Below are 14062 nucleotides of genomic sequence, written 5' to 3' on the forward strand. Positions count from 1 at the left end.
TAATTTTAGCTCTAAACGTCGGGACAGATTCATCACTCTCTACATCATTAATAGGAATAATAGGAATCATGCTATGATGGTAAAACACAGCAAAATAACCACAGCTTAATAACGTGATCACAGCATCGGGCTGAATGAATAAAGTAAATCCAAATGTAGATTTAATAAATGAGACTAAGACATTTGACAAAAGTTTTGGCAAAAAATTGTTAAATACTCCACCATGTTCTACAGCTGGTTGGTAAATCCAAAGCAATGAGCTTCAATATACTAAAGACGCTACAGTTAAAGGGAACTATGTACATTTATCATTATCAGTGTTATATATAGCCATTTTATATATTATTATTTATTATATAAAAACACTTGATTAGTGCAGTTTTAACATCTGACCAAGCAAAACTACACGGAAGAGCAAATACCACAAGAGATAAGTGAGAAAATGATGATTAGGATTATTATTAGGATTATGCATCCTGACAAACTACCGCGTTCACGCGTGCAAACAATCCTGCTTGTTCCTTTCAAACCTCAAACTCTATCCGCAAACAAGACACTTGAGAACAAACACCCAGCAAACAAACAAGGAGGAAACACATTAGCATAACTCCGCTTCGTCCTGTCACGTCTACACAAACGGCATCAGCTCAGATCATTAACATGAATCAGTGTGGAAGCCTGGCGCAGCAAAACGAAAGGCTGAAGAGAGGATGATCACAGGGGATCTCAGAGGGCCTATCTCTGGCACACACACACACACACACACACACAAACACACATACACACTGCTGCTGATTGCCAGCAGAGGAGTGTGCAGACGGCAAAGAAACAGAGCGGGTGGCGTTTATTCCCTCTGAAGGTGGTGCAGTCGAACTGGAGGCTGACAGCAGCGCGCCGTGATTGACTGCAACGCCCCGTAGAAATGATCAGTGGAGGCTGAGGAATAAAGCAGAATAAACCCGGTGCTATCGCACGTCACCGTCCCTGTGCTGAAGAATACGCACGTCACCCGAGTCTTCCAGACCGTCTGGCAAATGTGACTGCGGTGATGGAGATAGCGGGGATTACAGTTTTCGTTATTAAACCTGGCCGAGGCAGCCTGGAAGTTTAGCAGCGCTGCACATCAGCGAGAGGTCACGTCGTGTTGTGGGATGACAGTCAACTGCACACAATGCTCGTGTTTCCACTGCAAGCTGCACAGCAAAGAGTACAAAGGGACAAGAGAGGAGATCGGTCCGATGTTGGCCAGCTGTGGTTCTCCAGGAGTGACCGGCTGATGTTATTTTGAAGAAGTCGTCAGCACACACCGCAAGTCCGATTGTTTTCCACATTATTCATTTATGTTGTGAAGACACAGTGAAAATATAGATCCACATGTCATCGATATATTGTTTCATTTTTTATTAAACCATTTTAGGATTATATAAGAGGGCAGATGTTAAACTGAGCAGTAACAGCATCTTATTTTGAAAGTCATTTGGCAAAAAAAATGCAAAATTGTGTGTTTGGTGCTGCGGTATGAGACTACAGATGTAAGTAACATGGTGTCAATGACACGCTTAACTGATGCTTGAAGACATGGCACTGATTCCTTTCGCCTCTTCTATTGAATTGCGCACAACAACTTTAATGGTAACGATGGTAACACTTCAGGATGTGGACATGGTGATGAAAGTTTGACAACTGAAACTGTCCCACCTACAATTCTGCTATCTGGATGTCTGCCTTTGAGCTGCGTAGAGTTTGAGTTAAAGACGACCAGAAGTCAGGATTGAAATGGTGTAACATTGGTGTGCGTCTCGTGGACCTGTTGTTGGACATCCACCTGCAGCAGCCGCTCCACGTGTTGTTATTGTCCAGCAGCAGTGACTCCGACGCCACCGACAGACTGCTGGAGAAACAAGGAACAACATGTTGACGTTGCCTTGTGACATCGTTTCTTTTGACCTCTTCATGTTACCTGTGTGCGTTTCTATGGTTTAAAAACAGGATTGCATTTTCATGGGCAGATTTCAGTGTGACAAATGAAACTTCAACTCTTGTCAGGGGTCCAAATATTGTTGTTTTCTAGATTTTATTCAGATCAATGCGACCAAACCATCGCATCTTCATGTCCCTCTCGATCGAGACATGCCCTCTCACACCGGAATCATTTTCTCCGAGTGAACTGTGGTCTGATTGAGACCTCGGGAGCAAATACAAAGACCTTCACAAACTGTTTTTGTGTTGGTTTTTAGAGGCTGTACTTTCACACAATGATGCTTTGAGATTTATTCTTAATTGATGGAGTCATGGAGGTATGACGGGGGATTGCCAAAGTCATTACCATTCATCCTTGGGAGAGGATGTCTGACATGTATGATAACCTCTACTGTCTTTGAAACTCAAAACTGGTCCAATCTTGGATGGATTATAGAATCTTCCAAACAATTTCAGAATTTAGGCTGAGTATACAAAACTTACATTTTTCACCACAGACTGGATCAATGATCAAAATGCATTAATATAGCTGCATTTTTCAAAGCACATTAACCTCAATTAGTGTATATTTGTATTCCTGTCAAGCATATCTAAAGCACACAACTTGCTTTCAGCCACTACTTCCATTGAATTTCAATATTTTGCTGGGTTATGGAAGGTGAGTATTTTGCTCATGTTACTCTTCATCAGTTGAATCTCGTATTTCAGAGGTTAAAGGATCCTTGAAAACGCCATCAAGAACAGTTTTGAAAGAGTCCTTGCTCACATTCATAGCAGGCAGGTGTCACTGATGAGAGTTAGTTTTGCAGCGTTGCACTGAAAATGCTCATCAACCAAAGGCTCTTGACCTTCAACAGGAACTCTCTTTAGGAGAATGTTATGTGAATACATAAACAAGATCTTGCACCATTATATAACACTGTTTTGCTGTTGTCGAGCAGCAGATGGACGTTCTGCAAGAGCAACACCTCGCTTTATGGTGCTTCATATGTTCTGCTCCATAGATTAGGTTGGACCATCAGTTGGCTGAGCCCCGGTACACCATCACTGGTGTCCTATATTGATAGGAACAGCCTGTTAAAATGATGCAAACCATTCACCTCGGTTACAGCATGCACGTAAAACTTCAGTGGACCTTCCCTGATTGGACTGCTCGTCTTTTAACCGATGCATTTGTGATTTCAGCTCGATTATTAGGATAATGTTGATATTAAATATTTGTCAACGGAGCAGCCGCTGATAATTTCACCAGAGTCTGCAAATATTGCTAACATATCTGTTTTGCATAAATAACAAACATTAAATAAGTGGGCTGTCTGAGGGAGCTCTATGCAGTAGATGGACTGTAATCTCATAAACAATCAGTAAACCAGGAGACACCTTTCACCAGGCGCCACACAAGAGCAGATCAATCCTCAACTTTGACCTTGTCAGTCTTTATGGAAGCTGCCAAGTAATTGTCTGTCTCCAGTTATGAGTCTTCTACGTAGCTGCCTGGAGACTGATCATGTTTTTTGTCCCAACTCTAAAAGGCCCTGACTTGGGATTGGGTATTGCTCGCTCCTCAACCGGACGCTTGCAGGACAGTCACATGGACCGGCTTATAAGGTTTGGACAGTGCTTTCCTGATGGAGCCTCAGCTGATGATGGTGAGGTGCACTGGGCTGAGTGTGAAGCCTGTCACTTTTACAGCTGACCTTGACCAGGATCCTCCCAGAAATTTATAGCAAATAATATTCTAAGGAGTCCCATTTCCAAGATTCACTGTCACTTTGCACTCAACCATCACTCTGCCTCCAAGTACAATCTGCACTCATGACGTGGCAGTCCCATAAAAAATATTGCCAGCCACCATGGAGTCCTATCCAATTATGTGAAGAGGGAATTAATACTTTAAAAAGCTGCTGGTTTTAACAGTTATTGCAATTTATGCTGCCTGTTTCACAGGCACATGAAGACCAACTGGCTCAAGATGTGAGGCATCATTACCTTCTGTGTGGGTGCCAGGATGGTAGTTAACTGATTTAATAGGCACTGAATATTCAAACGATTCTCTTACTGCCAGCAACATGGGAAACTGGAGAAAATGTATTCCAACCATGTCTCTCCTAATGTTGCTGACGTTTGGTGAAATACAGAGACACCTTTCTGATCAGCGTCGGACTTGTTTTGGTCATCCGGGCGGATGAGGAGCAGAAGCTGACCGTTGGTTTACCGTTGAACCACGTTCCAATGCTCACTGATGGACTCATGTGTCAAGCATGTTACTGCATTAGTGTGAACGTACACACGGTAGTTTATTCTAACAGCTGGAAGGATTTTTGCTTATTAATCTATTTGTCAAAGTAGTTCCCAGAAAAGTCACTCTTTCCTCCTGTTTAAGTAACATTTGCTCAAAACAACAGCTGTTAGGAAATTACTGAGAACACTATTGTGTAAAATGAGTAAAACAAAACAACCACATGTTCACTATGAATCACCGGGTTTGAGAGCAACAGACATGGAAGGCAAATCTGAACGTATTTGGACTTTGTTGGTTTTTGGTTTTTGGAGGTTTCCTGACAGGAACAACAACACCAGCATTATTCATATCTAAATCTCACACATCTTAACTGGACTTCTGGTTCAACATCATTGTTTGTTGTAGCTACTCTCATTTGAAACCTGCAACTGATTATTGGCTTCTTGGGGCAGAACAACAGGCTGGAAACACATCACTACCATAAAACAGCTTCACAGTGCGGAAGCGGAATATTTCGCCTCTTACATGCATGTGATTTGGTGTATCTGGTATTGTACTGTTATATAGCCAACAGACACCTTGCAAACATTTAAAGAAAATGTATTTTAAAAATGTCGCACAATGTCATACTGTATATTCATTTCATACAGTTACTTCTCTTTATTCCAAGTGGAAAGAAAAAATATATTTTTTTACATCAGAAATTATATTATAAGAAGGCAAATCATGCTCCGAGAGTACTTGAAAGTTTACTTTATAAAGTCCTTCAGTTTCCTGGAGTCAAACTCTCCCCCAAGAACGTCCAAAACAATCCCGTGTCCATGCGTCCACGATGTCCCCTGTTGCTCTCCTAGTTGTGTTTGTTAATTAGTTTGCGTGTCTTTTGTCTTGAGCAGTCAAATAATTAACAATGACAAATAGCTTTTGTGTCAACGAGCTCTTATCCCACCTCTCCAGCTGTGGGCATCTCGCTCCTCTGCAACCTGTTTTTATCAGGCCACGGGAGCCCGAGCAAAACTGCTAATGCGTTAATTTATAACATGACCTGGCATCGGGCCGAGAGAGACGCTCGGGGAGGAAGACAGGGAGGTTGGAGTTGGGTGAAAAACTGCAGCGTCACCGGGAGTCCACTTTTAGCCCTCTTGTGTCAAGTTACTTTGTGCTGAAACAGCCTCGAGAAACAGATGTTCCTGCGAGGCAGATTGTGATTGTTAGCGGGTGAGACTCGGTGGTTTCATCAAAGCTGGAGCTCTTTTAGTGACAGTTGGGAAGACTGTAAATGACAACACGTACCAGCATTCCATGTACAACAGGGGTCTCCAGCCCGGTTTCCTCCGAGAGCCACTTTGACTAAATGAAAGTGTCCGAGGGATACTTCGGCCTCTTCAGTATACATGTTGATTATTTGACTTTACTGTCTGTGTTGTGCAATTTCAGGAACTGTTGAAAAAAAAAAACAAGGATCCATTCAGTTCAATAAAGGCAAAAGAAAAAATGTAAAAAAAAAATGTAAAAAAAATGAAAGGAACACGGCCCAAGTGTGGAAGTGACTTTATATTTTTCCATAAGAAATAACACCTTGGCTACATGTCAGTGCTGTATGAGCTTTATATGATGACGTTTGGTGAGTAAATATACAATAATATACACTATTTATTGAATTGAATTTAACAGGTTCATCTTCTCGCCCTGCCGCCACCTGTGTCCGTAGTTTCTGTTGTATGAGGTGAGGTGAAGACGACCTCCACGGATGCAAGTGTGACTCCACACCGAGTGACACGGAGTGGGAGTGTGTCAGGGACAGTTTGGAATTGGGTCTTATTCACATAGCTGAGCTCCACCCAAACTAGCTGAGTAAGCTTTTATGTGAACAATAACAAATTGATATTCTTTACACACATTTTGTGTCACAAGAGCTTCAATTCAACAGCAGGATTTCTTCTGTGGGCATCTGTGTACTGTGTTCTGTCTAAAGGGTCCTTGATGTTTCACTGGTGCCATATGTGACATAATGATGATGTCAAATATCACCCCAGTCTTTCTGTGTTAAGTGGTGCCTGAGTGGTTTTTAAAGTCTGGCTAGATGTTCCTAAAGTCCACATGGAAGGGAGTATTTTAATCTTCCATTCCTTGAAGCTGTCGTTGCTCCTCCTTGCTGGTCAAATATTTTTGTGTCTGAACATTTTTACAACCAATTTGTTGTAATTGGTGGTCAAACATAAAAATGTGTGAAACAGTTGAACAATCGAACAAGCACTGCATATGAACCACGCTTACACCTAGAATACGAATACGCTTTGTGCAGTTTACTGAAGTTACAAATTGTTTTACATGATTTTTAGGTTTCCAAATTAGCCTTAAATGTTACTCTGAGCTGCCAAGGTGAAAAGAATAATATAGTTGCTTTGAATTAATCTTTTTATTTCACGTCCACAGACACTGGCATCTTTGCCTTGCCCAAAGACTCGACTACTTCCAAACTGTGCCATGATTAGAAGACAACTCAGCTCTATTGAGCATTTTCTGCAAATGAGTAGTGAGGGTTGGTTTTGGTTTCAGGGGTACAAGCTGCTGATAAATACTCAGGGGAACTATTCCCAACTACAAAGTTATGCTGATGCACACAAGACAGGAAGAAAAGATGGACCAGAGCACAGAAAATGCAATGATTTCCTTATTTAAGATTTTAGAAATATGTTTCATTCAACCAGCTAACACAGAAGTTAATCTATAGGCTTTAATTACCTTTTAGTGTGAAGCAATATGGAGTTCATTCAACCGTATTTTCAAGATAGTTTCTCCAATACTTAATGTGATTGCATTTAATAAAGTTTCATATTTTCACTGATGGGAGCCTTTTTTTCATTATGCAAGATCCCCTTCGGCACAAAAGCTTCCATAAAATGAGGCTAGTAAATAAAGTGCTGTTGTGCAGCGGGAAAATGTTTTTGTCAAATGAATCTTGCTAATGCTACTTCTAGTAGCATGTATGTTTTTTTTGTTTCACAAGCATGTGTGGTGACGAGTGGTTTCTTGGCTTACTGAGCGATACGAATCTCCTCTCCCCTTTTCTCACGCTGTGTTCCCTCATCTGTCACTAACATCCCTCTGGAAATTTTGGTCTTCAGCTTTTGTGGCCGCATTTAAGGAAAAAGTTTCAAAGTTTTAAAAGCTGATGAAGGCTTAAAAATCTTGGAGTTTTTTCAGAATTAGAAATGTTTCATTTGAAAATGTCCCAGAAAAATGACATGAGATGAATCTTGCCGTCCCACGCTGTGTGCTCTGTTGCAATAACAATGATCACGTGACTGTGATCAGTAATTTTCCGATTTTGTTTAGTTTGGTAAATGTGAAATGTGAAGCAAGAAAGCAGTTCACACAGAAAATCCTGCATGATTTCAATACATGATTCAATATGTATTTTATGTCCAGTAGCTTCTGGGTTGCGTTAAAAACAAAACAAAAACACCCATGCATTTAATATGTTATGGTTGCTATTCTTTTGGTATCATGTTTTTAGCCACCGTATGAAAGTAAAACCTTTGTTTTGAAACAAGTGAAAGCTCAGCTTGACATTGCTCTTAATGAAAGAACATCAAGGGGAGTTTAAATTGGAGGGAGATGGACTGGTACAGGAGAAAGAGAGACAACCAGAGAGAGAAACTCGGTTATCAACATTGCATCAAAAAGTGTTAAAAAATATATGATCTCCTTTTGATTCAACTTTCATTCCCGCCACAGGGAATCCGGCTCTCTCCATCTTCTTCAATTAAAGATGTGTAGGACGCCGCTGTTTCACCAGTTGAACAATCTGTTGAACACACAGCCGTGTCATTTAAATAATTAAAATGAATCAACTCGTCTGCATATTTGCATAAATTAAATGAATATTTGTTCTGCAAGGCTTGGCAAACACATTCCTGTCACTGCAATGTGTTGGCATGGTCCCGACTGGCCTGGTGTCCTACAGGAGTGCTAATCTGCATACTGCGGCAACGACGATGCAGCGCGGGGTCCGCTGCTGTCGGTGGGACCTGTTCCTGTGATTTACTGGACTTCCTCTCCATGCAGTTTGTTTTGCATGATTCAGGCGGCCGGGATTTGAACTGCCGCCGCTGACTTCCTGGATTAACCTTCAACTCTGGAATCACACCAGTCCGTGGTCACCACGTCCGGCTCCGCCTCTCCTCCCGGAGAGGGAATCATTGGGGAAAGATGCACGTGTCTTCTCCGTTGCTATGTGCTTTGAGACACTTCTCATGAATAAGTATTGCTGCACTAAATAGCGCTGCTCTGGATAATGTATGTCTGATTTAAAACAGAAAATTGGTGAGAAGAGGCCTTCAGATTATTGATTGTCAGTGATTTCATTTTGTTTCCTGAGAGGTTGAATTAGTGCCTTATTATGTTATGTATAATTATTATGTCCTCATCAACTGGACCTAGAAGCCATATATTTGAATGATAGTCTTCTTTCCTGCCTATAAGAGCACAAGCAATACTGAGTTTGTTGTCTGATATCAATATCTAAAACTTCCACCTAGTGACTATGGATCATAAACATTGGATACAAGTCTTTGAAAGGTGGTTACTAAAGTCCAAGTGGAGTCAATATCAATATAATAAATAGCAGTGCCTCCAGGAAACCGTCATCTTGACATTGCAATCATTAATGTAAATCTCTGCAATGAGAGCTTGCAATTTTGCAAAATTCTGCAATTTGTCAGCACGACAGTTTCTCAACAGAAGCTCTGCTGCATCTGAAACTAAACTTTTCCAAACAAAACTTGCTTTATCAACAAATATAACTCTTCACTTTCAGTCAGCAAGGCTCTTCAATATCTCGTCTTCAACATCTCGTCTTCAACATCTCATCATAATTTTTTTTTTAAAAACAGGACTTTTGACCGGTAAAAATGGTTCTGGGCAAAAAACACAAAACTAAGAATAATGATCCAATAATAATAGTAATAATAATAATCCAGTTGTTGGTTCTTCACAGCATCTCAGTAGTAGAGCACCACTACGTGTAGCTGGAGTCATTCTTTGTTGTCCATCCGGTCTGAATACACTACGATCGCTGGTCAGTGAGAGACAGCTGCTGTGTTTGACAAGTATCTGCGCTCATGTTTAAATCATCTTCCTTCCAGAGCGTCCACCAATTGAATTTACCAAAGAAACAAACTGTTTCACACCAATGAGTTTTATTTTATTTTCATCTGTGGGTATTTGAAATGAGCGTGTCGTCTCCACGCTGCATGAAGGTCCCATCGGTCACGCAATGCAGACTGAGGCGGGTTTGTTCAGACGATTTCTGAGCTGCGATGCTTCATAATTGAACAGGATTGCAGGCAGGACATTTAATCATTTACCTTTTATGCTCTTTGTCCTTTTAAATAAACAGACTTCAAAATAAGTGATTTTCTATTTGGTTTAGTCCGTTTTTCTCTTTATATATTACAGATAATGGATCTGCATGTGTGGATGAAGAAGTCTCCGTGCAGCACAGCGCCTGCAGCAGTCATGAGGAATCGAGGGTATGTAATGATCACTCCTCCCCCTCCACACACCCCCCCCACACTGATCCCCCCCCTCTGCACCCTCCCACCTCCACACCGATCCTCTTCTCCCTGCTGAGCGACCACACCAACCCGCTGCAGCTGATATTAGAGACGTGATGCTGACAAGCCAACGAACTGATATCCTAGAAAAAGTGAAACCCATCAAGTCCTGGAGAACCTGAAATACAGTTATAGATTCAGTTTCATGACATGTAGTCGACTGTATGTGAAGTTTGACATCACGTTAACATCACAAGAAAAGATAAATCCCACACCTCGGCCTCTCAGAATGAAAACAAATAATTTTTAAAGTTTCTAAAAAAAAAGTCTGATCTGTGGCGGCTCCAAGTCACCAGACTTAAAGGATCTGTTCATCAGCTGTTAATTCGTCCCTCCAGGAAGTCGCGATCTTGCGGTCGCTATAATTAACGCAAATTCAAGCAAACTCCGCAATATTTGCGTCAGCAAAAAATGTCTTCAGCAGAAGCTGAGCTGAAAGTATTAACAGCATGAAGTCATTCTTTTCAAACACACATAACTCCTTTTTAACACAAATCATCACAATCAGAAAGTCTCTGCTCCTGTTTTCTCATCAAAGCCCATGTCTCCTGGATCGGAGCTGTTTGGTTGGCAAGCAACGAACCGACATGATCGTACTTTTGATATTTCTACATTTACTATTTCTATATTGGTCTCATGTGGTCTCTGCTGGTTGGCACACAGCAGGAGATGGTTGTTCTCTACTTCCTCCTCGGATGGCCTGAGACCTGCTGCTGCTTCCTCTGGCGTGTGCGCTGACTTTACGACCAACCACTGCTGGGTGGGTGGAGCTGAGCCTCCACAGCTGTAAATCCACACCGAACTCATCCATCACATGTAGCCGTGTCTCGACTCCCTCGCTGCCTCCAGCTTAGCTGAGCTACGTCCCTCCTTGTACACATTCTGTGGCACATGATTAATCCTACCGCTCATATCTCTTCTCATGTGTCAGCACCTTCACTGCTTTATAGGCTTATTTTGAAATGAAGTGACAGGTCCGCTCTGAAATATCACCAAATTACAACTTCTGCCATGTGTAAACAATGCAAATATACACCCATACCCACAAATCAAACTTTGTTGCCCCTGTAATGTTTAAAGGTTGTTTTATGTACTGAAGCCTTTTTAGCTGATTCTACATCCGTTTCTCTCAGCTACTGCTCATTATGGATCGCATTTTAGATTTTGGGTGCATTCGCTACTGAAAAATTGTATTCCTAAGTAGCACATGGATTTATTAGAGTCACTAATGAATATGTAAACTTGTAAAAGAACAGGCTACTTCACTGTTATGATGGCATTTGAGTTGTGTGTGGGAGAATAAGGTGAGCTATGTAACAGAGATATCAGTTCAAATGTTATTTCATTACATAAAAGCATTGTCAAAAACTGTAATGGCGGATTTTTTTTTTAAGGTAGTTTTCCTTCAGGATTACAAAATATATATATAGTTTGTTTGAGATTACACGAACTTTTGCAGGTTAAAGAGGAAGTGAGACACTTGAATGGGGAAGAAAGAGAGATGTGAGTCTCTGTGGAGCCCTCGCTGGCTTCTGGCTTCTAAAGCTAACTTGCCTGCAAATGCATGAAGCCAAACGTCGTAAGAGGATAGAATTCACTGAAAGGAAATATGCAAAGCTCCATCATATAAGCATGCACATATGGGCTCCAGATGATGCACATGTACACTCACACAGAGACCCATCGAATCAAATGTAAGGCGCAGCTCTGAAACCAGCTGTTCCACCGTGTTTAAATTATTACCTGTCAGCACAAATTTAGCTCGAACCTGAAGGAGCAGGAATTAAAATGTTCAGATCCACCATGCTGTAGAAATCAGCCACCCCCCCCCCCCCCCCCACACACACACACACACACACACACACTGCCATCCATCATAAAGTACAAACAGTGCAGGTCTACATATTAATTTTCCGTCATTTCCTTTTAAGATCACAGGCAGCTCTGTACAGTGACTAAAGATGGAACAGAAAGAAAATGGAAATTTTTAGAAACAAAAAGGTGCCGTCAGCTTGTTAAATTAGCTGTGCAGAGTTACTGAGCAAAAAAACAACAGATTTCTGCTTCGGATATGGTGTGAAAGGATTTCAGACTCAGCTCAGGCTAATCTCAAAATTCACCAGGAAGTCTGCTTCTTTTGGGGATTTGACACATCCTCTCTTCCCTTGTTTTTGTACAATCATCATGTGCAGTTTTATGCAGCATTTTAGCTCAAAATATCGAACTTAAGTTGAAACATCTTCAACCCAGGCAGAAAAATCTTTGCCTCAATTTGCACTACAAAGTGCTAATTTGCATATCTGTTTTCACCCACTCACATCAGCCTGAACACACTTTTATCCTCACACAGCCACATTGATTATCTCTTTACAACGGACTTGTCTAAGTCTTGGACACATCAGAGTAGAAGTGAACAGTTGGTTCTCATAGTCGCTACGTTGTCATATCCTGATTGATTTCTGAAAGTCTGAACAGCAATGAAACAACATGAAATGTGACTTTTGTAATCTGGATCAAAATCACATTTGGACGGAGTTTGAAATTCAATTACAACCGGATTTCTACCGGTGTCTCAGTCCGGAGGCCCTGCAGGCTCAGATCGCATTTCCTGTGTCTCGACGTGAGTTTCAGAGAGACGGAGTGAACAGAATCTACGCTGCCGCTCACAGAGCGACCGGAGAGGAGGTTTTACAACGATAACAAAACTCCACGGACACAGACTTCCGTGTCGGTAAGCCACGTCAAACATGTCGGATGTGGGAGAAAAGGAGGGTTGAAGACCTGAACAACTTTGACATGATGACGCAGCGTCGCGCAACCTTTAAGACTTGTGGGGTGTTTTCCAGTCAGCAGCGGTGAGTTCACACTGACAGTCAGTCAGAGGAGGGCCGAACCAGGACCCCACCGGGTGCTGCAACAACTCACCATTTACAGGACTTGAAGATGTGATGATGACGTCTCGGCACCGGAGACCAGAGGAGGACGTCCTCTGATGTCTCGTGGAGTCCAGGCCTCGGCGCGTCACAGCTGTTCTGGCATCATGGGTCCAGCCCAGCAGCAGATTGAAGCGGGGCTATTCATAATGCTCTGGCTCATCAGTGTGTGTCACAAGCGTGGGTATTATTTAGTTATTTAGTCTTTCATCTCTGAAGCAGCAACAGATTGTTTCATTTGTTTTTATTTGGATCCAAGAAGAAGAAGACGCTGTGACTTCTCCTTCATGGAAACACAAAACCAGAGCTGCCTGTAACCAGGATATTATTTTAATAATAGGCTGTTCAATGACAAATAGTTGGAATCGTTATATTTTCATGAATTATTGATGAGAAAACCGAATTTCTGAACTAACTGAGGGATGTTGGAAGAGAAAACAGAGCTGATTTTAACAATGGACTGTGTATGAATATAAGAATGTGATCATTAACCAGAACAGAACAAAATAAGTTGTGCCTACTTGGTAATGGTTCAGTTGTCATGGCAACAGACTCCACCGGCAGAGGAATGTTTTCCCTTAAAAGTCTGAGTTATTTCATTATGTTTCATACAGAGACAAATAAAAGAGTCCGTTATTAATCTTCCCCCATAATTAAACATATCAGTAATGTATTCATGTTAGTTATGCAAAACACTTAATGCGGGAATTGTAAACATCAGTTACATCCTCAACTTACAAGGATAATCTGTTTCCATGAGAAACAACCCCAGAAGGAAAACGTATATTTGTAGTTCCAGGAAGTAGAAGTAGCTCCGATTGATGAATTCGTCGTTATGGAGCTTCAGCGATGTTCGACTGTTAGATGGTGACGTGGCAACACGGACAGAAACATGGCAGCAAAAAGGGGTTTGCCGAGTTCATTTCACACCATGGTGTTAATTACAGTTCCTTTTTGAAGTGAATCCCATTGGGAAGATGAGGAAGTGTCTCTTTACTGAGATTTGGTGTCAAAGGTCAGTCAGAGGCGACCTGGAGTGAAGACAGATGGACGTCATTTCCTGGTGTGACAACAAAATCTGGGTTTGAGGTGGTTTGAAGTGAATTCTCAGGTTGTGTTAACTTGTAATTTATATTTTTTTACAGGTGTAAAAGCTTTGGGAAGTTGGTGTCAGACTCCACCAGGCTCCTCTGTGTGATGAAGTACAGTACTACTCTCGGCACTCCTCCTTCCTTTTTTCTTAACAACCCCAATGTGTTGTTAACTGATCATAATATTTAAGTATT

The 14062-nt window shown here is 41.5% G+C and overlaps 1 protein-coding gene across 1 annotated transcript in view; it reads left to right on the top strand.

The window, feature by feature from the left end:
- The window catches only part of LOC138625111 (heparan sulfate glucosamine 3-O-sulfotransferase 5), a 62918-nt gene that overhangs the window by 24394 nt on the left and 24462 nt on the right, over positions 1 to 14062 (top strand). Inside the window, exon 2 of the mRNA XM_069705817.1 lies at positions 9686 to 9759. The gene's annotated coding sequence lies outside the window, so the exon portion shown is untranslated. The remainder of the gene's footprint in view (positions 1 to 9685; positions 9760 to 14062) is intronic.

Source organism: Brachyistius frenatus, unplaced genomic scaffold (assembly GCF_029030835.1).
Source record: "Brachyistius frenatus isolate BFR_SWC_R1_liver_20210118 unplaced genomic scaffold, ASM2903083v1 Contig_59, whole genome shotgun sequence".
Lineage (NCBI taxonomy): Eukaryota > Metazoa > Chordata > Actinopteri > Embiotocidae > Brachyistius > Brachyistius frenatus.